Source organism: Acinonyx jubatus, chromosome X (assembly GCF_027475565.1).
Source record: "Acinonyx jubatus isolate Ajub_Pintada_27869175 chromosome X, VMU_Ajub_asm_v1.0, whole genome shotgun sequence".
Classification (NCBI taxonomy): Eukaryota; Metazoa; Chordata; class Mammalia; order Carnivora; family Felidae; genus Acinonyx; species Acinonyx jubatus.
In genome coordinates, this window is record NC_069389.1 from 108,342,222 (window position 1) to 108,363,063 (window position 20,842).

The 20,842-nt window shown below is 44.5% G+C and overlaps 1 non-coding gene across 1 annotated transcript; it reads left to right on the top strand.

The window, feature by feature from the left end:
* Positions 1-11,418: 11,418 nt before the first annotated feature.
* On the top strand, positions 11,419-11,491 carry TRNAR-UCU (transfer RNA arginine (anticodon UCU)). The gene has a single exon. It is a non-coding gene; the product is annotated as a tRNA-Arg (tRNA).
* Positions 11,492-20,842: the final 9,351 nt, after the last annotated feature.

Genomic DNA, 20,842 nt, shown 5'->3' on the forward strand with positions numbered 1-20,842 from the left:
TGTTAATCAACAGTTCCCATTATCAGTAAGGCTTCCTGTCAATAGTAGGCTATTAGCAGTTAAATTTGGGGGAGTCAAAAGTTACATGTGGATTTTTGACTGTGCAGGAATCAGTGCCCCTAACCCCTGCGTTGTTCAAGGGTCAACTGTACTGTCATGCAATTTCAGCCTCATAATTTGCATTTCTATCTACAGTCATAATAATACAAAGAGTACTGTCTTAATTATTTTGGATCCAAGAGAAAATAACAGATCTAAAGTGTAAATGATGTATTTGCTCCAAACAAAGGCAGATAATATCATAGTTAATTCAGAGGCAGTGTTTTAATAATGCACATACCAATATACACTTGGGGAAAGTGATGTAGTTTCAGCAAAACACCATCATCCATCAAGTTAATGTTAGTGATTTTGAATTTTATTGATTTTATGGTTTCGTTTGCATTTAATATGCAAAATCCTTCTGGTTTTAAAGTTGTTTAACTATTGTAAGCATAAGGAGTATGTCTCATTTTACATTAGCGTATATTTAAGTAATATTATAATAAAAAATCAACACCAAGGGTCCGAAGCATTTTTTTTTCCCCAATAGAAAGCATCCACACACTGCTCATATTTGAGAAGCTGCTGTACAGGGTGTTAAAGACTGTAAAGAGTTGCATGAGTGTCCAGGGATCCCTGCTATTGAAATTTTGTTTTTGTTGCTGTCATTACCTTGGAGATATCTCAAGGGTGCAAGGTGACCCTGGCCTCTTCAACCACTGGTACTTGTATGCAATGCAGCTGTGGGTCTTTGGCATTCCTCAACTCACAAGTCTAGTTACCAAATGTTAGTAATTTGCATTTTCTGCCACTGGTAGTAGACTGTACTATTTTCTCACTTATTTATCCAAATAAAAATGACGCAGGGAACACCTGAGTGGCTCCGTCAGTTGAGCGTCCCACTCTTGATTTTGGCCCAGGTGATGATCCTGGGGTCATGGGATCAAGTCCACGTCGGGCTCCACATTGAGCATGGAGCCTGCTGAAGATTCTCTCTCTCTCTTCCTCTGCCTCTCTCCCCCACTCGTGTGCTCTGTCCCTTTCTCTCTCTAAAATTAAAAAAAGAGAGAGACAAAGAAATGGAACCAAATCAAAGCTCCCTAAGGAAGAACCAGAAAGCAGACACATGGAAAAATGCTTATGGTGTCATATTAAGCACCCCCCAAGAAAGGTGTGGGGGAGGAAAAGCATTTGGACCCAGGGCTTACAGTCAGGGCTGGGACTTTGTGGTGCTCACTGTTGCATATTCAGTTCCTAGAACAGTGAGTGCCTGGTACATGATATGGCCTAATAAATACCTGTGGAATGAACGAACGAACTGTGGAAAAATCTGTAAGCAGCTGAACAGGGACTGAAGGAAGCATCTGTGAATGAAAAATATTGGGAATGTGTTAGAGCAGAGGGTCTTGGTCTCTCTCTTTCTCTCTCTCTCCCTCTCTCTCTCTCTCCCCCCCCACCCCACCTTCCTCTGTCCTTCCTTCCTTTCTCCTTTCTTCCTTTATTCCCTCTTGTCTGTCTCTCTGAAAAATTTTACTGTTACATTTATAATTAAAACATGGGAAAATAAAGACATTCTGTCGGTCTTACAGAAAAATGCACAGTAAATATTTCAGTAAGGCACACCAAAGGAACCAAGGATGTATTATTAAAGTATAATCCGGCACTAAGCAGGCTTTACTGGGAATGTTCCTGGGTCCTTTTATTATGCTCTAAGGAGGAAATATGCAGAACATTTTGAAGCATTCATGCTTGTCAATTAAACATAAAAGAAAGGGGCTATTTGGCAATGGGTGAAATGGCATGCGTGCTTCAACACGTGAACCTAATAGACCTGCTGCAGAGAGCTTGACAAGTGACTTCATTAGGATTTGTTCTCGAAATAATTTACTTTATGGTGTATAGGTAACAGACCTTACTTCAAGCTTTTGTATTTAGACCCTTGCAGTTTTAGATGTACCTTGAAAGTGTTCCACCCTCCTTTTCTTTTTTTTTAATGTTTATTTATTTATTTATTGAGAGAGAGAGAGAGAGAGAGAGAGAGAGAGAGAGAGGGACAGAGAGAAAGGGAGAGAGAGAATCCCAAACAGGGCTCCTGGGTCAGCGTAGAACCCGACATGGGGCTCGAGCCCATGAAACATGAGATCATGACCGAGCCGAACGCTTAGCCAACTGAGCCACCCGGGCACCCCAAGAGTATTGTAAGAATTAAATGAGATAACTTAGCCTTCAGTAAGTGTTAGCTATTGCTGGTGTCTTTACTGATAACTGCTATCTCAGAGAGTCTTTTCCACAACCTTGGAAAGCAGACAGCATAGGCTAACATTTCGCCTGTGAGCATAGTGAAAGAGGGGTTAAATGGCTTATCTGGCTTATAAGTAGCACGCTCACATCTGGAGCTCGATATTCTGCCATGTGGTGCATTGGGCAACACCTTCAAGGTCCTTTCCAATGCTAAAATTCTGTGATTTCTATAGAAAGGAGTCTCATGGCCAGCCTTTTAAAACGTTTAGTCTGTTTCATCTCAGAGCACAAGAAAGTAACAAAGTGTAGGGCTCTCACGTAGGTGACACCGAAGGGAGCCAGCTTCCTAATACTAATAAACCAGTGGTGTCCCATCTGCTGCATTTAATTTACGCAAATTTAACTGTGGGTTCATGCCGCCCCTCCGTCTCCAGCCAATGCAGGAAAAGAAAAGAAATACAAAGAACAATTCCACTTGGCATCCTATTCCGTAAGAGGATGCCACAGGATGAGCCGGAGATAGAAGCAAAACATCTGGACAGGACACACACAAAAGCGCACTTTTTGGGGAATTTGTAGGACTCTTCAAGAATAGTCTTCATGCGACTTGGAATTGACATGCTGACTTTGTAACTTAACCTTGGCATTAGATAGAACACTGCCACTGCTACTAATAACTCCTACCATTTACTGAGCGATTAGTACACACCAGAGTGCTAAGTGCCTCATGTCACGTAATTACCAGAACAATCCTCTGAGGTAGGTACTTAATTATCCTCAGTTGAAGCAGGAATTTATAATAATAGTAATAATACTAACAGCTACAACTTCTTGACTGTCTAACAGCTCAGAGAGGTCACTTGCCCAGTCTTCATAGTCTTTAACATCAGACCCAGAGGTAGAGCCCACATGATGAGCTTATACAGACATCACTCATAAAATGTGAAAGGCACTGACAAGTGATTTCTCACAGGACATCATAGTTCTGTGGGAACTCGTGACCACAAGCCCTAGAATGTCATATGGAATGTGCACATTTATGTGAGAACAGACGTTTAAATCTTGGTCAAGGGGCGCCTGGGTGGCTCGGTTGGTTGAGCATCCAACTCCTAAGTTTGGCTCAGGTCACGTTCTGTGTAAGATTCTCTCTCTCTCTCCCTCTGCCCTTCTCACCTGCTCACATTTGCTCACTCTCTCTCAAAATTAGAGTAAAAACTTACGTTAAAAATATATATATAAATAACTCCTGGTCAAGAGCTGTTGGTATCCCTGTCAGCCCCATAGCAGTTGAGCTGAATTGTTTCTGTTTCTCTAAAACTATCCGTATGGGTCCTTTGAAAAGTTTTTTACATTTTCAAAAAGGGTTTATTTCTTTTTCTTTCTTTCTTTATTTTGAGGGGGAGGTGCAGAGAGAGAGGGAGAGAGAGAGAACCCCAAGTAAGCTCTGCACAGTCATCATGGAGCCCAAAGCGGGCCTTGCACTCATGAACTGTGAGATCACGACCTCAGCCAAAGTCACACGCTTAACCAACTGAGTTACCCAGGCACCACCTAAATATTTGTTTATTTTTGAGAGAGAGAGAGAGAGAGAGAGAGAGAGAGCAAGCGGGAGAGGGTCAGAGAGAGAGGAAGACAGAGGATCCCAAGCTGGCTCTGTGCTAACATCAGAGAACCCGATGCGGGACTTGAACTCATGAAACATGAGATCATGACCTGATCCGAAATCAAGAGTCAAATGCTTAACTGAATGAGCTACCCAGGCATCCCTGTATGGGTCCTTTTTAAAATTTATGTTGGGGGCACCCGGCTGGCTTGGTCGTGGAGCATGCGACTCTTGATCTCAGGATTGTGGGCTCAAGCTCCATGTTGGGTGTAGAGATTACCTAAAAAAATAAAACCATTTTTTAAAAAGTTATTTTGTAAGGGAGCTATTGTTTTTTCTTTTTTATTACTAAAAGTCTGTTCAACTGAATCAATCCCCAAAGTTTTGAAAAGCATATAATTTAGAAACTCTGAGACGGTTTTAAGCTAACTTTAAACTGTTTTCCATTCCGTAGTGCGCTAGAAATTTGAAAGCCAGTCTCAGCACTACTCTCTATGGTCCTCAGCTTTCTTTTCCTAAAACTGAGATAGTAAGATTTTGTCCAGACCTACTGGTATAAATTGAAATATTCCTGGATTCTCTTAAATACTTGGGTAATTCTACTCCTTATACATGGCTAATTTTTGTTTTACCAGTTACTAATTCTAAACATTGGCTGTGATATGAGGAGTGAAACTGTCAAAAAGGTCTTCAGGATTTAAGGGATGCTGGTTTTCACAATGATGTGTTGTGCCATCAAATATGGAACAAGTTGTAGGCCTAAAAGTTAATGGCAAGAGTCCATCAACACTGAGTACGGAAGCAGGGATTTTCCGAACAATTGTGGCAACAGCTTGGAAAATATTTTTCCCTTCTGTGAGCTCGATGTTACAGGTAAAAATCTATTTCATACTTTTTATGTCTCCCTGAGAATCCAATTTAGCTCTTGTGCTGTCTCACACATATTTGTAGTACCTTCTGATCATATCTTTATCCAAGAGCTTTCTTGTTTTCTGATTGCTCTTTTTGGTTTTATCCACATGATGTGTTTTCTAATCTTTCTGGGGGTGCTAAATAAAGTATCTTTTAAGCAATTTTTTAATGTTTATTTTTTGGGAGGGAAAGAGAAACAGAGCATGAGCGGGGGAGGGGCAGAGAGAGAGGGAGACACAGAATCCGAAGCAGGCTCCGGGCCCTGAGCTGTCAGCACAGAGCCTGACGTCGGGCTCGAACTTACAAACTGCGAGATCATGACCTGAGCCGAAGTCGGATACGTAACCAACTGAGCCACCCGGGCGCCCCAATAAAGGATCTTTTTAAAGATCATTTTTGATCCTTTAGATCCTTTGATCTGCTCCCTTCAGGATATTTCTTTGTTCATTTTGGACTTCTTTTTTTATTTTTTATTTTTTATTTTAGAGAGAGAGTGCAAGCAGGGGATGGGGCAGAAGGAGAGAGAGACAGAGAGAGAGAGAGAGAGAGAGAGAGAGAGAGAGAGAGGATCTTAAGCAGGCTCCACCCTCAGTGTGGAGCCCGACGTGGGGCTCGATCCCATGACCCTGGGATTATGACCTGAGCCCAGAGCAAGAGTTGGACGCTCAGCTGATTAAGCCACCCAGATGCCCCGTCTTGGACTTCTTTTATGTTGCCATTTCTTTCAAATATTTGGTGTTCCTTCGTTGGCTATTTACATTTATATTTATATTTATATTTATATTTATATTTATATTTATATTTATATTTATATATTTATGACTGGGGGACTTTGATGAATAGGAGATACAGCTTTGCCTTTGAATAGACCTATTTACCCCAAGATCATCTTCCTTGAAAGGACTGCCTGACTGCAGGCTCTGTATAAGTAAATGGGTCCCCAGCAAGCAGGCTTTCCTTTGGGTAATGGGCGGAGCAGCCAGCACGGGTCATTCTCCCAACACCGCACTGCTGATGAGAGGTGGACTTTATTCTTAGTTCATTTTATCCCTGAGTGCTGCTTTCTTTTCTTCTTTAATTCTGGGGCTGCTGTGGAGGTCAGAAGGCTCTGTTCTGCCTCTCTCCCTGGTCCCAGTACTCATTCTTGAGGCCCCCCCAAGGTATATTTTTTGCTTTGTAAAGAAAGCAGTCACTGGGGTGGGTGCTGGTTACCAATGCTACTTCTTACACCTTCTGTTTCAGCCATTCCACTCTGACTTCCATCCCTCAATGCACTCAGTTTTCCATATCTGTTAATTTCAGGACCTATGAGCTAGTCCTATGAGCTTTCTGTTGCATTCACTATTGTGCGTCTAGAACGGCTTCTGGCATTGAGTAGGTGCTCATGAAGCACTTAATTCGTGATCAAATGACAAGTGGACGGGCACCAAATTATGGAAAGCCTCAGCGCCAAGTTTTTGATTAGATGTGCCATTTAATGCAGGTCAGCTGACCTTAGGTTGGCTGGTTGGTTTGGGTTCCAAAATCTTGGCCCCAAAAGAAACAACCACTCTCCAGGCAGGCAATCACTACAAGAAGAGATTCTGAGAAGGTAATGCTGGCTAAGCAGGGACCTGGAGCTAGAGAGTTGGGAAGGTTGTCTTTTTTTTAATGTTTATTTTATTTTTGAGAGAGAGCACATGTGGGGGAGGGACAGAGAGAGAGGGGGGCAGAGGATCCGAAGCGGACTCTGATGTGGGGGGCTGGAACTCACGAACTCTGAGATCATGACCTGATCCGAAGTTGGACGCTCAATCGACTGAGCCACCCAGGTGCCCTGGGAGGGTTCAGTGTTGATCTAGGGAGCTAGTGTCCCTCTGGACACAGGTCAGCAGTGTGAAGAGAGGGGTTCTTTCAGAGACTTCTGGCAGTAGTATTGTGGTAGGTCGAATAATGTACCCCCAAAGATGTCCAGTTCCCAATCCCCAGCATCTGGGGATATGTTATATTACTTGGCAAGGAGGAATTAAGATTGTAGACAGAATTACGGTTGCTAATTAGCTGACTTTGAGATGGGAAGATTATCCTGGATTATCCAGGTTGGCCCAAAGTAATCACAAGATTATAAGTGAAAGAAGGAGTCAGGGAAGTCTGTGTTGGGGTGATTTGGTATGAGAAAAATTCAACCCATCTTGCTACCTTTGAAGATAGAAGAAGAGGGTCACAAGCCAAGGAATGTGATGGGCTCCAGAAGCTGGAGAAAGCAAGGAAACAGATTCTACCCTGGAACCTCCACAAGGGAATGAAGCTGGGCACCTAAATTGAATCAGCAAAAGTAAATGCAGTAAGGAAGATTCAGAAGATCGAGGGCCTTCCTTTCTCTGGCTTCAAATTTCTCATCAGCAAAATGGTGGATTTTTAATAGATCAATGATGTTCAAATCTTTTTTAGTCACTGTGATGGGTAATCTTATGTATTGACTTGACCGGACCCCAGGGTGCCCAGATATTTGGTCAAACACTACTCTGGACGTGGCTGTGAGGATACTTTTGGATGAGATTAACATTTAATTTGGTAGACTGAGTGCTTGCTTCAGCAGCACACATATTAAATTGGTAGACGGATAAAATCGGATTGTCTTCTCTGGTGGGGGTGAACCTCACCCAATCAGCTGACAGCCTGAATAGACCAAAAAGGCTGACCCTTCCCAAGTAAGAGAGAATTCTTCCTACCTAATGGTTTTTGAACTGGGACATTGGCTTTTTCCCTGCCTTCAGACTCAAATTGAAGTAGCTGTTCTTTCTACGCTTCACGCCTGCTGGCCTTTGGACGAGAAGTATATCATTGGTTCTCCTGGTTCTCAGACCTTTGTACATGTACTGGAACTAAACCATCAGCTCCCGTGGGACTCCACATTGTCAACTCACAGATCTTGGGACTGATGAGCCTCCATATTCATGTGAGCCAATTCCTTATGATAAATCTCTCTCTCGCTGATATTGTGATTTTTTTTATTTTAGAGAGAGAGTATTGTGCAAGTGGGGGGAGGGGGAAAAGGAGGGGGTGAGAGAGAGAGAGAGAGAGAGAGGGAGAATCCTAAGCAGGCTCCACACTCAACACGGAGTCTAATGCAGGGCTCCATCCTATGACCCTGGGATCATGACCTGAGCCAAAATCAAGAGTCAGACACTCAACCAACTGAGCCACCCAGATGTCTCTGATATTGTGATTTATAATAAGAAATATATATTTGGTCTTTGTCCCCATTCCTGACACAGGGCTCCTGAAGCTCCTGAGCATTAGTAGTATCTTTTGTTCTAATGAGATGACTCTGGTTGGGGTCCTGGATTAGGACTGGTCACCAGAAAGACCAAGCCAAGATTAGAAGCTTGGAATTTTCAGTCCTGCCCAACTCTACCCCCCACCCCCACATCCTTCAGAGAGGAGAAAGGAGCTGGAAATGGAGTTAATTATTGATCATGGCTACATGAGGAAGCCTCCATAAAATCCCAAGTCAGTGAGCACATTCACATACCAGAAGGGTGACACATCCCAACTCCACAGGGACAGAAGTGCCTGTGCTCAGGACTCTCCCAGACCTGGCCCAATGTATCTCTTCATCCGGCTGTTCCTCTGTGTCCTTTTATCATATCCCTTAATAAACTGGTGAATATAAATGTTTTCTTGAACTCTATGAGCCATTCTAGCACATTAATCAAACCCAAGGAAGGGAGTCTTTGGAACCCGCAATTTATAGCCTAGTTGTTAAAAGCACAGAGTCTGAAGTGGGATACGAGCAGTCCTGTGAGACTAAGCCCTTAACCTGTGGGATATAATGCCCCATCCAGGTAGATAGTGTCAGAATTGAGTTGAATTGTAGGACACCCAGCTGGTGTCACAGAGACTTGCTAGGTAGGGGAAAACCCCACCATATCTGGTGTCAGAGGTGTTGTGAATATTCTGTGTGATAGTAAGGAAAGACACAGAAGGAGAAAAGGAAAACTGTAGGTTTGTCCAATTCTCTCTCTCTCCCCCTCTACCTAGAGAACTTGGCCTAATACAGCCACCAAAGCCCAATATAAATAACAGATACCAGTGAAAATGCTTCAGCTCTGACACGGTTGAGTGGGTCTACAGCCCCATCCACTCAGAGCCCCTGTCTCCTTCTGGGCCCCAGAGCTTTGATGAAAACCATTTGTCTCAGGTTACCACTTAGCTCTTAAATTTGATGAATGTGTTTCGTTTTCTCTTAAGGATATAAATGGAAAAGTAAAAATATCCCAGTGTATCCTCTTGCCTTGATGTCCATTTATGTTAGTTTCCTATCACTGGTGTAACAGATTACCACAAACTTGGTGGCTTCAAACAACAATTCATTATCTTATAGTTTTGTAGGTTGGAAATCCAAAATGGCTCTCAATGGACCAAAATCAAGGTAATGAATTCCTTCTGCAGGCTCTAGGGAGAATCTGTTCACCTGCCTTTCCTGTTTGTAGCGGCCATTTGCATCCTTTGCTTCGTGGCCTCTTCTTCCATCTTCAAGTCTCTCTCACCCTCACTCCCATTCTCCTGTCTCCCTCTTTGACTCATAAGGACTCCTGTGATTACATTGAGCATGCCTGAAAAATTCAGGATAATCTCCCATCTCAAGGTCATCTGATTAGCAACCTTAATTCCATCTAGAACCTTAACTGCCCCTTGCCATGTACCAAAGCATATTCACAGGTTGTGAATATGGACATCTTTGAGGGGACATTATTTTGCCTACCACACTATTCCTTAACGGTGGCCGCTGATAGTTTTTTTCAGAAACGTTTTATGTATATACAAGTGCTGATTCATGTGCAGTGCTCACAATTCATGCACATATGCAGATGTTTTTAAACGTAACATGGTTCTGTAACTTTATTTTTTCTTTGATTAAAAATATATTTTGAGGGGCGCCTGGGTGGCTCAGTCGGTTAAGCGTCCAACTTCAGCTCAGGTCATGATCTCGCGGTCTGTGGGTTCAAGCCCCGAGTCGGGCTCTGTGCTGACAGCTCAGAGCCTGGAGCCTACTTCAGATTCTGTGTCTCCCTCTCTCTCTGCCCCTCCCCTGCTCATGCTCTGTCTCTCTCTCTCTGTCAAAAATAAATAAACATTAAAAAAATTTAAAAATACATATATATATTTTTTGAGTCTGTCGGGTTTTCCATGTATAGTATCATGTCATCTGCAAAAAGTGAAAGCTTGACTTCATCTTTGCCAATTTTGATGCCTTTGATTTCCTTTTGTTGTCTGATTGCTGATGCTAGAACTTCCAACACTGTGTTAAACAACAGCGGTGAGAGTGGACATCCCTGTAGCAACGTGGATGGAACTGGAGAGTGTTATGCTGAGTGAAATAAGTCATACAGAGAAAGACAGATACCATATGTTTTCACTCTTATGTGGATCCTGAGAAACTTAACAGAAGACCATGGGGGAAGGGAAGGGGAAAAAAAGTTACAGAGGGAAGGAGGCAAACCATAAGAGACTCTTAAAAACTGAGAATAAACTGAGGGTTGATGGGGGGTTGGAGGGAGGGGAAAGTGGGTGATGGGCATTGAGGGAGGGCACGTGTTAGGATGAGCACTGGGTGTTGTATGGAAACCAATTTGACAATAAATTTCATATATATATATATATATATATATATATATATATATATATATATATTTAATAACATCCTTTATAGAACCACCCAATATTTTTATCCACTTAAACAGAAGAGGGTTACTACTTTTAACCATAAAGGGCATAGGTTACATTAAAATTATCCATCAGAGATGGGTCTCAGCCCATAGTAGCATCAGCAGGCCATCAGAGTCTCATCCAACAAGGCAAAGATGAAAGTTACTCCTCAGGGTGCAGCAAAGCAAGAGGAATCAGATGCCGGTACTCTGATGATGCAGTACATCTGACTCCAGTGACTACAACAATGTCTTCTCTGCAATGAATTTTTGTTTTTTTATTTTAACATTTATTTATTTTTGAGAGACAGAGCATGAGCAAGAGAGGAGCAGAGAGAGAGGGAGACACAGAATCTGAAGCAGGCTCCAGGCTCTGAGCTGTCAGCACAGGGCCTGACGTGGGACTTGAACCCACGAACCAGGAGATCATGACCTGAGCTGAAGTCTGACGCTCAACCGACTGAGCCACCCAGGCGTCCCTAATTTTTCTTTAAAATTAAAAAGGAGGGGCACCTGGCCAGCTCAGTTGGGGGGGACGTGTGACTCTTGATCTTGGGGTTGTGAGTTTGAGCCCCACTTGGGGTACAGAGATTACTTTAAAAAAAACTTGAAGAAATGGATAAAATCAAAAAGGAAATATACACATTGTTAAACTAATTGAGAGTATAAGAGGATGTATATTGAAAAGGAGGTCTCCTTACCACAGGGCCACAAAACTACTGCTACTAATCATACCTTGTATGGCCTTCTGGAAAATTTTAGGCATAGAGAAACACATATCTATGTGTGTATCCTTTTGAGGGCATGAATAGAAAGCGAATCAATCATCCCACACTTATTTCTCTGTGAAATTGGCTTTCCAAAGAACTTTTCACTTTGACTTAATTATAGATTCACTTGTAGTTGTAAGAAATGAACCCAGGTCGGGGCGCCTGGCTGGCTCAGTCGGTAGAGCATGTGGCTTCTGATCTCAGGGTCATGAGTTCAAGCCCCATGTTGGGCACGGAGCCTACTTAAAAAAAAAAAAAAAAAATGAACCCAAGTCTGTCTGAACTTCGAAACCACTGTTTCTCAACTTTGGCTGCACAACACTGGCATCTGGAGAGCTTTAAAAAATACTGATGCCTGGGTTCCACTGCCAGAGATTCTGATGGAACCGGCTCAGGTTACAGCCTTGGCATTGGGAGTTTTAAAAGCTCCACAGGTGTCGCAAATGTGCAGCCAGGGCAGAGCTCTTAATTTCTACAGTCCCCAGTCTCCAGGGCGGGGAACAGGGTTAGTGTGGGTGAGATGGTGAGAACATCTGTTCCCTGAGCTAACTCAGCCCAAGCAAGAACTTGGAGCCAGAGGCGTATAATTAGGAGAAAAGCAGGTTCTCCTTAGAGTGCCCAGACACATGGTAGGGTCCCTGTGGATGTGGGACAGGGGGTTAAGCCAATTATATGAGAATCTCACGTGACAGGGTGATCCCAGTTGACATCTGACTTTTACGGACCCCTTGCCCGCCCCAGGCGGTCACTCATTTCCTCTATAACTGCTCTTCGATAGCCTTGGGCAAGGCCTCCTTTTCCAAAGTGTCAAGCCTCAAGAGCTTGAAATATGGAAATAAAATATTTTAAACTTTCCGTTGAAAACAGGGAGGCATGCTCCATATGAGAATAAGTGGGTCTGGCTCAGGGTGAGGTCCTGCGTCTCTGCAGGAGGGTCGGGAAAGGCAGCGTGGAGGGCAGGGCCCAAAGTACCGACCCGGCCAGTCTCCCGGGAGGTCGTAGGCAGGGTTGTTTCCTCTTTGGAGGGCTTCTGCACCTCCGCCCAGCTCCCAGCCTTCAGGAACCCCCTGCAGGAACGCTGAAGCGGCCCTCCCTCTGCCAGAGACGCACCGAAATAGGAACCTCACCAGCGTGGGCATTAGAGGTGCCACTCTCACAATCACAGGACAGCCCAGGAGAGGCAGCGACAGGGTGACTAGATGCGTACTTTGAGGAGTACAGCTGGCCCACACCGGGGACAGGAGCCACCATTTCTTGACTGCTATGTGCCAGGGGCAAGCACTTGCCCTTGCGATAGGATACTGTTCCCCAAAGAGACGATTTTCCCTGTCCCCTGGCTTTTTATTTCCCTTTGATTAGGGTATAATTTAGATTCAGTAAAATTCACCCTTTTTAGGTGCCCAGTCCCATGAATTGTATCACAGAATCGCCACCAGAATAAGATGTGGAATGTTCCATCACCTCCAGAAGTTTCTGCACACCCCTTCCCAGTCAATGCCCTAGCCCCATCTGGAGCCCCTGGAGACTACTGGTCTGATGCCTATATTTCAGGGACCGCAGCTCAGGGCCCAAAACTTGAGGCAAAAGACACTCATTACCCCATATTCTGAGTTCAGAGGACCAGCAGCTGTTAGGACCAGCCACCAGCCCCCGATCTCGCTGGGGAGAAACCAGCTCTCTGCCCCAGTGCCCAGCTGATAGAAGAGGTCTAATTTGGGGCTTCACAATGTTTTCCTTCCCCAAGCAGAGAGAGGAGACGCTCTAAGAGACCTGCTCATAAAAGTAAGGCTTGGAAGTGACCCAGCGTCTTACTAAGACGGGGTTTCCCTGAAACCTGTGAAGAGAACGCGCTGGCACTGTGCTTGCTGCTGCCGGGGCAGAGAGGAAGAAGCTTCTGGAGCAGTGGAGGCCTGGGGGATTGGCAGGCAGGGCCAAGAATAGGCCCCTGGATGTCCTGATTCTTGCGTATATGGCTTATGTCTGCAAGGCCAAGAATTGTCCCAAAAGGATAGATCAGATTGACCCATGGTCTGGCCAAAAACTACCATAGTATGAGGGCAATGAGTTTCACACCTCAACAGAATGTGGTATTATGCCTCCATCAGGGGCACAGCGCAGTTGAGGGATATTTACTGGGAAATAGGAAATAAATAAAATGAAACCATTTTACATATGAACCCCAGTGAGTTGAGACACCTCAATAAACTGTTACACTTTCTTTTTCTTTTTTTTTTAATTTTTTTTTTAAATTTTTTTTTCAACGTTTATTTATTTTTGGGACAGAGAGAGACAGAGCATGAACGGGGGAGGGGCAGAGAGAGAGGGAGACACAGAACCGGAAGCAGGCTCCAGGCCATCAGCCCAGAGCCCGACGCGGGGCTCGAACTCACGGACCGCGAGATCGTGACCTGAGCTGAAGTCGGACGCTTAACCGACTGCGCCACCCAGGCGCCCCTAAAAAAATTTTTTTTTTTAAAAGAAAGTGTAGGGGCGCCTAAGCGTCCGACTTCAGCTCAGGTCACGATCTCGCGGTCCGTGAGTTCGAGCCCCGCGTCGGGCTCTGGGCTGATGGCCTGGAGCCTGCTTCCGGTTCTGTGTCTTCCTCTCTCTCTGCCCCTCCCCCGTTCATGCTCTGTCTCTCTCTGTCCCAAAAATAAATAAACGTTGAAAAAAAAATTTTTTTTTAATATTTTTTAATGTTTATTTATTCTTGAGAGAGAGAGGTAGAGAGAGATAGAGCATGAGTAGGGTAAGGGGAGAGAGAGAGAGAGAGAGAGAGAGAGAGAGAGAGAATCTGAAGCAGGCTCCAGGCTCTGAGCTGTCAGCACAGAGCCTGATGCAGGGCTCGAACCCACGAACCGTGGGATCATAACCTGAACTGAAGCGGTACGCTTAGCCAACTGAGCCACCCAGGCATCCCAATTTGTTACACTTTCAATGCCTCTATTAATCCTAAAAACACCTTATAAGGTAAGTATTCTTGTTATTCCTAGTTTATGGATGAAGGAATTGAAGAACAGAGAGGGCACGTAGTGTGTCCAAAGTCACAGAGCAGATAAATAAATGACAGGACCACGACTTGAAGGCAGGTCCACTCAACCCTGAGACCTATGTGCCGTCCATGACATGTGTGTGTCAAGGACGTGGGGAGGAGAAGACGTCATCATGCGGTAACAGTGAGATTCCAGTGGAGACTCAAGGGCGTCCAGTGTAAGTGTTAGGTCTCTGTATCCTTCCCATTTGGTGACTTTCCTCCCTCTTTAGCTACCAGAGGCCTGCTTCTTCAGAATAAAGCTGCACAGGCTCTGGTTCATTCCCTGCTTTAAGATTCTGTCAAGATATACTTCCCGGTGCCTGGGTGGTTCAGTAGGTTAAACGTTCCACTTTGGCTCACATCACTATCTTATGATTTGTGAGTTCGAGCCCCACATTGGGCTCTGTGCTGACAGCTCAGAGCCTGGAGCCTGCTTCAGATTCTGTGTCTCCCTCTCTCTCTGCCCCTCCCCTGCTCTCTCTCTCTCTCTCTCTCTCTCTCAAAAATAAACATTAAAAAAAGATAAACTTCTTGTCACTTCCAGTTGTAACCCCTCAACTCACTCTGACCACACACCCTAACCGAAAGCCACCTCCTTGCTTGGGACTCTACAGTTGTATCCGTCCCTCATGCCTGTTGCCACTCTTTATGGGAAGACTCCAGCTTTACTTCTCAGATCGTCACTGTCTGGGTGGCCCCACTGCAGTAAACTGGGCCTTGGCCCTCAGATCTAACATAAAGGTTTTCCCTTCCGTGTGAGGGCATAACTCAGTATGAGTCGACAGGTTAAAAAAAACAAACAAACATGTGGTACTCAGTTTATGTACAGCACAAAACTCTCTTCCGTGATAGAAAACAATAATCTTAAAAATATGGTTACAATAGGGGCACCTGGCTGGCTCAGTCGGCAGAGCCTGCGACTCTTGGTTGCAAGATTGTAAGTTCGAGCCCCATGTTGGGTGTAGACATTACTTAAAAATAAAATCTTAAAAAATAGATATGGTTACTGTAGCCCTAGAAGAAGGGAAAAAAAACTCCACCTTAAGCTCCTTGCTAAGTGCCTGCTGCACGACTTATTAAAGTGTTGCAGGAATCCCATTAATGTCAATATGAAAATTCCTTTCTTCAGAGCATTCGTGTAAGAATAACAACAAACACTCAGCATTCATTTACGAAGATTTTAAGCTGCGAGCAACACCATCCTTTAAGCCAATCCAGTTGCACGGGTGCTCCCAAAGCCAGGCTAAGATCGTCTCATCAGGATTCACTAGGCCCGAGGATTTTCTGTGTTAAAAGGTGGGTGCCAGGAAATGCCATAAAACTTTGTTAAGCTGATATGAATTAGCAAAATGCTGCAGCCACTGTGTATAATCTTTGTTTCTTTGGTGAAGATATTGGCCAAGCCACATCTTGATGCTGTGGGTCTATTTTCTCCAGCTACTTGCATTTTATTTGATTGATTGATTGATTGATTGAGACGGGGGGGGGGGGTGATGAGAGCAAGCAGGAGAGGAGAGGGGCACAGGGAAAGAGAGAGAGAGAGAGAGGGAGAGAGAGCTGGACACGGGGCTCCACTTCACGACCATGAGATCATGACCTGAACCTAAGTCAAGAGTCAGATGCTTAACTGACTGAACCACCCAGGCTCACCACTACTTGCATTTTAAATGAACAAGATGGTTTTATTAAATGATGATACTTTCTAGGCAGTTGAGATATCATAGAATGTGGCATCATTCCAAAAAAAAAAAACAAAAAACAAACTGTAGAAACAAAAGGATTGCAAATGAGTCAACACTCAAGTTTGTATAGTCCAGGACCCTGGTATTGATAGCAACCAAGAGACCAATGATAGAAAAGAATGTAATCAGACAGCTTTAGACTCAGGAATTCATGCAAATATTTTTTTAAAGTTATCACAAGTCGAGCTTAAACGATCGGGTAACAGAATTGCCAAGAATTACGCGCACTTCTGTGCTGCTGGGTATTAACTGGTTTTGACGCACTGTCTCACCTTGATGTCTGCCTTCTGGGTACTCACTGATGATGATTTGTCTGACTCTGAGATAAGTCTTAGTCGGTTCAGGCTGCCATAACAAATAGCATAGACTGGGTGGCCTCAACAACAACAAACATGTATTTCTCATGGCTCTGGAGCCTCGAAGTCCCAAATCACGGAGACAGCATGACCAGATTCTGGTGGTGATTGGTGAGGGCTCTCTTCCTGGTTATATCCTCACATAGCCATTTCTTGGTCCATGCACTATCACCTTGAAAGTGAAGGCTTCATGGAAACCCATTTGAAAATAAATTGCATATATTGAAAAAATAAAATAAAATAAAATAAATAAAATTTAAAAAAAAGAAAGTGAAGGCTTCAAAATATGAATTGTGGGAGGACACAAATATTCAGTCCATGGCAACATACTACTGTCCTGTTTCCACCTACAGCTTCTTTGTTCTCCTCGTCATATGAGTGCTGGCCTTGGTGAGTAACCAGCTTGCTTGAACCTCCTTCCCGGTGTAACTGAAGGTAAATGGACACTGGAACCTTTGGAGAAGCATCGGGGGAATAGTCATTACATATGATTTCCATAGCACTGCAGAGTGCTTCCCCAAAGGTACTCATCCTTCCCTTCAATTGCTGGACTCTGGGTCTGTGAACTGACTTAGATCTCGAAACTGGACGAAGGATCATGATTTTCTGTTGCAATGGCTGACACCGGCCTTTTGCTCCCCACATTGAAATTTCTAGGGCGTGTACAAGTCAACTATCACCCTAGTTGGCCACACTCTCGCTTGTCCCTAAGAATACCATGTCTATTTACCATCACTACAGATTACTGCAGGTCAAGGCATTCTGGTTGCTTCTCCAGTTTTGTGGCCTGTATTAGTCTACTCAGGCTGCCATATTGAAGTACGACAGACTGGGTGACTGAACAACAGAAATGTATTTCCTCACAGCTCTGGAGGCTACAAATCTGACATCAAGGCGTCACGAGGTTTGGTTTCATCTGAGGCCTCTCTCCGTGGCTTATAGACGGCTGCTTTCTCCGTGTCTTCACATGTCTTCCCTCTGTGGGTGTCTGTGTCCTGATCTCCTCTTCTTCTAAGGACACCAGATATTGGATTAGGACCCACCTCTATGATCTCATTTTGCCTTAATTATCTTTTCAAAAACACTATCCAAACTGTATCCAAACACAGTTGTTTGAGGTACGAGGGGTTAAGACTTCCACACATGAACTTGGGGAGGATGCAATTCAGCCCACGACACGGCCTGTTTCGATAATGACTTCGATCTTGCCTAGGCCAGTTAAGTATCGTCATTGGCTCCTGCCAGAATCTTCATTGACGTAAGGGGGCCCAGCTCCACCACAGCATCTCCTACTGTCAGTCCTGGTCTACAGACGACAACCACCATTGACCTTCACAGGGAAACTGGTGCCCCTGCTTACTGGTGCCTTCCTGGTGAACGACTGTCTCCTGGGCCCTCCAGGGAACATAGCCAGGTAGCAGATTATCTGGGCTCACATTGTAACTTCACTATAAAATTGCCACATCTGTGACACCTTGAACTTTCTGATTCCTTCCCCAATATGTTATCTGTTCTGGCATGTTCACTTCGTTGATTGCAGCCATTGTTTGTCCGCCCCATTCCCCTGTTCTCCAGCTTCAAGCAGGACTGGATCCACAGGTCATTGCCAGGACATTAAACCTTGAACCCTGGGAGAGCGCTCCTATGTCAGTGAGTTCTCTCCTCTCCCCCTTATGTTTCTCCCCCTGGGAAAACCTGACAGTCCTAAGATAGGGGCATCCCCAGGCCCAGACCCGGACCCAGTGCTAACCGCTTCCTGTTACACTCGATGGATAAGGAGAGGTCAGCTGGGAAATCACTATTTATGGAAAATGTGAGGGTCTCCCTGGGCCCCTGAAGAGGAACCATGGACCCCTAAGAACCTGGAGGAGAGGAAGGTGGCCCTTGATATCATGATGATGTAGGACATGTCTATGAGAAGGCTTTGGTTGCGTGACCGGATTCAGTGGCCTCTGGTCCTTAACTGAGCTCCTTACCTTCCCCTTTGCTCCCGTCGGTTCCCTTGCTGGTTCCACCACCGGCCCCCAGTTTTGTGGCCTCTATTCGAGCACTCGGGGGGAGTGCTCTTCATGCCCACGCTCTTACTGGTGCCTCATAGACAGTCCCCAAATCCGTTCTGCCCCGCTTTCGCTTCAGTGGGTCCCCTCTTCTCCAGCCCCAAGGCACCAGCCCCAATTCCGATCTCTTGCCCCCTCTATCCGGGGATTGCAGGGGCCCCGGCGCAAGTGCCCAGCTGATTCAGGAACCTCTTTTCTCTTCCGGCTGTTGGTGTCTCCTTCTGTCTCGTGGCAGCTGAGAGCATGTTGTCATGTAGTCAAAGGTAACAATTAGACTTCCACGGAACCACTCCTTTAGGGCCCAACCGCTTGTCCTACCAAAGGACTTGTGAATCTTGAAAGTTCTGCCGTGGGATTAAAGCCTGCAGTTTTGTCTACTCTCTAATTTGGGTGGATGACGACATTCCTCCCTCGGACTAAAGACAGACGATTACTGAATGAGCCACCAGGGGGCAAAACTGCCTTAGTTTAGTAAATTCTGTCTCCCTCTCTTTTTTTTTTATATATTTTTTAATGTCTTGAGAAATATCCACGTTTTTAATTTTTTAACATTTATTTATTATTGAGAGACAGAGAGACACAGAGCATGAGCAGGGGAGGGGCAGAGAGAAGGGGAGACGCAGACTCCAGGCTCTGAGCTGTCAACACAGAGCCCCATGCGGGGCTTGAACCCATGAACCGTGAGATCATGACCTGAGCCGAAGTCGGTTGCCCAACCGACTGAGCCACCTAGGCACCCCACTAACTGTCTCTTTCTTATGACAAAGTATGCAACATTTGGAAAATATAGATAAACCAAGAGTAGAAAATAAAAATCACCTGATAGCCCATACCTCTGATAACCACTCAGAACATTACAACATTTTGTTTACATTCTTTTTCCCTTTACCTAAATGTAAATAAAACTTTTTAAATGTACTATTTCTCTACATACTATCTTGTTTCTACTCTGTAACAAAATCTTGTAAAAATCTTTCCTAGGTGTTATATATCCTTCTATGGCATTATTTTCTATTTAATTATAAAAAAAAAAAACCCTATCTAACATCATTGTGGTTAAATTTTTGTACATACAGAAGGGGAGGAAAAATTTTCCCTCTAACTTTCTAGATTATAAATTCAGAACTCTCCCTGATAATAAAAGATAGAGGGGTGCCTGGGCGGCTCAGGTGTTTAAGCATCCGACTCTTGATTTCAGATCAAGCCCTGATCTCACGGTCTGTGAGTTCAAGCCCCAAGATGGGCTTTGTAGTGACAGTGTGGAGGCTGCTTGGGATTCTCTCTCTCCTTCTCTCTCTCTGCTCCTCCCTTGCTAGTGCTCTCTCTCTCAAAACAAATAAATAACCTTAAAAAAATAAAAGATTAACGGAAGAAAAACAATTTAAATAATATGTATATCCAGGAAAATGGACTAATTCCCCCAAATGGCCTAAGCTACCACTTTAAATACTATCTCCAGCTAAAGATAATGATGTTGGAGGTAGGAGGTGCCAGTTATGGGAGGCTATGAGAAAAAGCACAGTAAACAAGGATAAGGTTATTATGCAGATTTAAGTTGCCGTCTTTTCCTTTGGTAAGTTTCTGGAGATTCAGAGTCATACCCTTCCTGGTACAGCGAAGGAGAAACCCATTCAAATGGAGATTTCTAGAGTGCCTGGGTGGCTCAGTTGGTTGGGTGACTCTTGATGTGAGCTCAGGCCTTGATACCAGGGTCGTGGGATCGAGCCCCATGTTGGACTCCACGTTGAGCATGGAGCCTACTTGGAGTTCCCTCTCTTTCTCTCTCTCTCTCCCTCTGCCCCTCTCCCACACACACACGTGCTCCCTCTAAAATAAAAAAAATTTTGGGGCGCCTGGGTGGCTCAGTCGGTTAAGCGTCCGACTCCGGCTCAGGTCACGATCTCACAGTCTGTGGGTTCGAGCCCCGCGTCGGGCTCTGTGCTGACAGCTCAGAGCCTGGAGCCTGTTTCAGATTCTGTGTCTCCCTCTTTCTCTGACCCTCCCCTGTTCATGCTCTGTCTCTCTCTGTCTCAAAAACAAATAAATGTAAAAAAAAAAAAATTTTTTTTAATAAAAAATAAAAAAAAAATTTCCAAAATGGAGATTTCTCTTATAAATGTAAATGTCTCTTGCAGCTCCTGGGTGGCTCAGTCATTTAAGGATCTGACTCTTGCTTTTGGCTCAGGTCATGATCTCACAGTGCGTGGGATCGAGCCCCTTGTCGGGCTCTGCGCTGACATTGCAGGGCCTACTTGGGATTCTCTTTCTCCTCTCTCTCTCTCTCCCCCTCCCCCTGCTTGTGCTCTCTCTCTCTCTCTCTCAAAATAAATAAATAAACATTTAGAAATAAGTAAATGTAAATGTCTTTTATGAAGGGGTAACTTCTTTGTTTTCA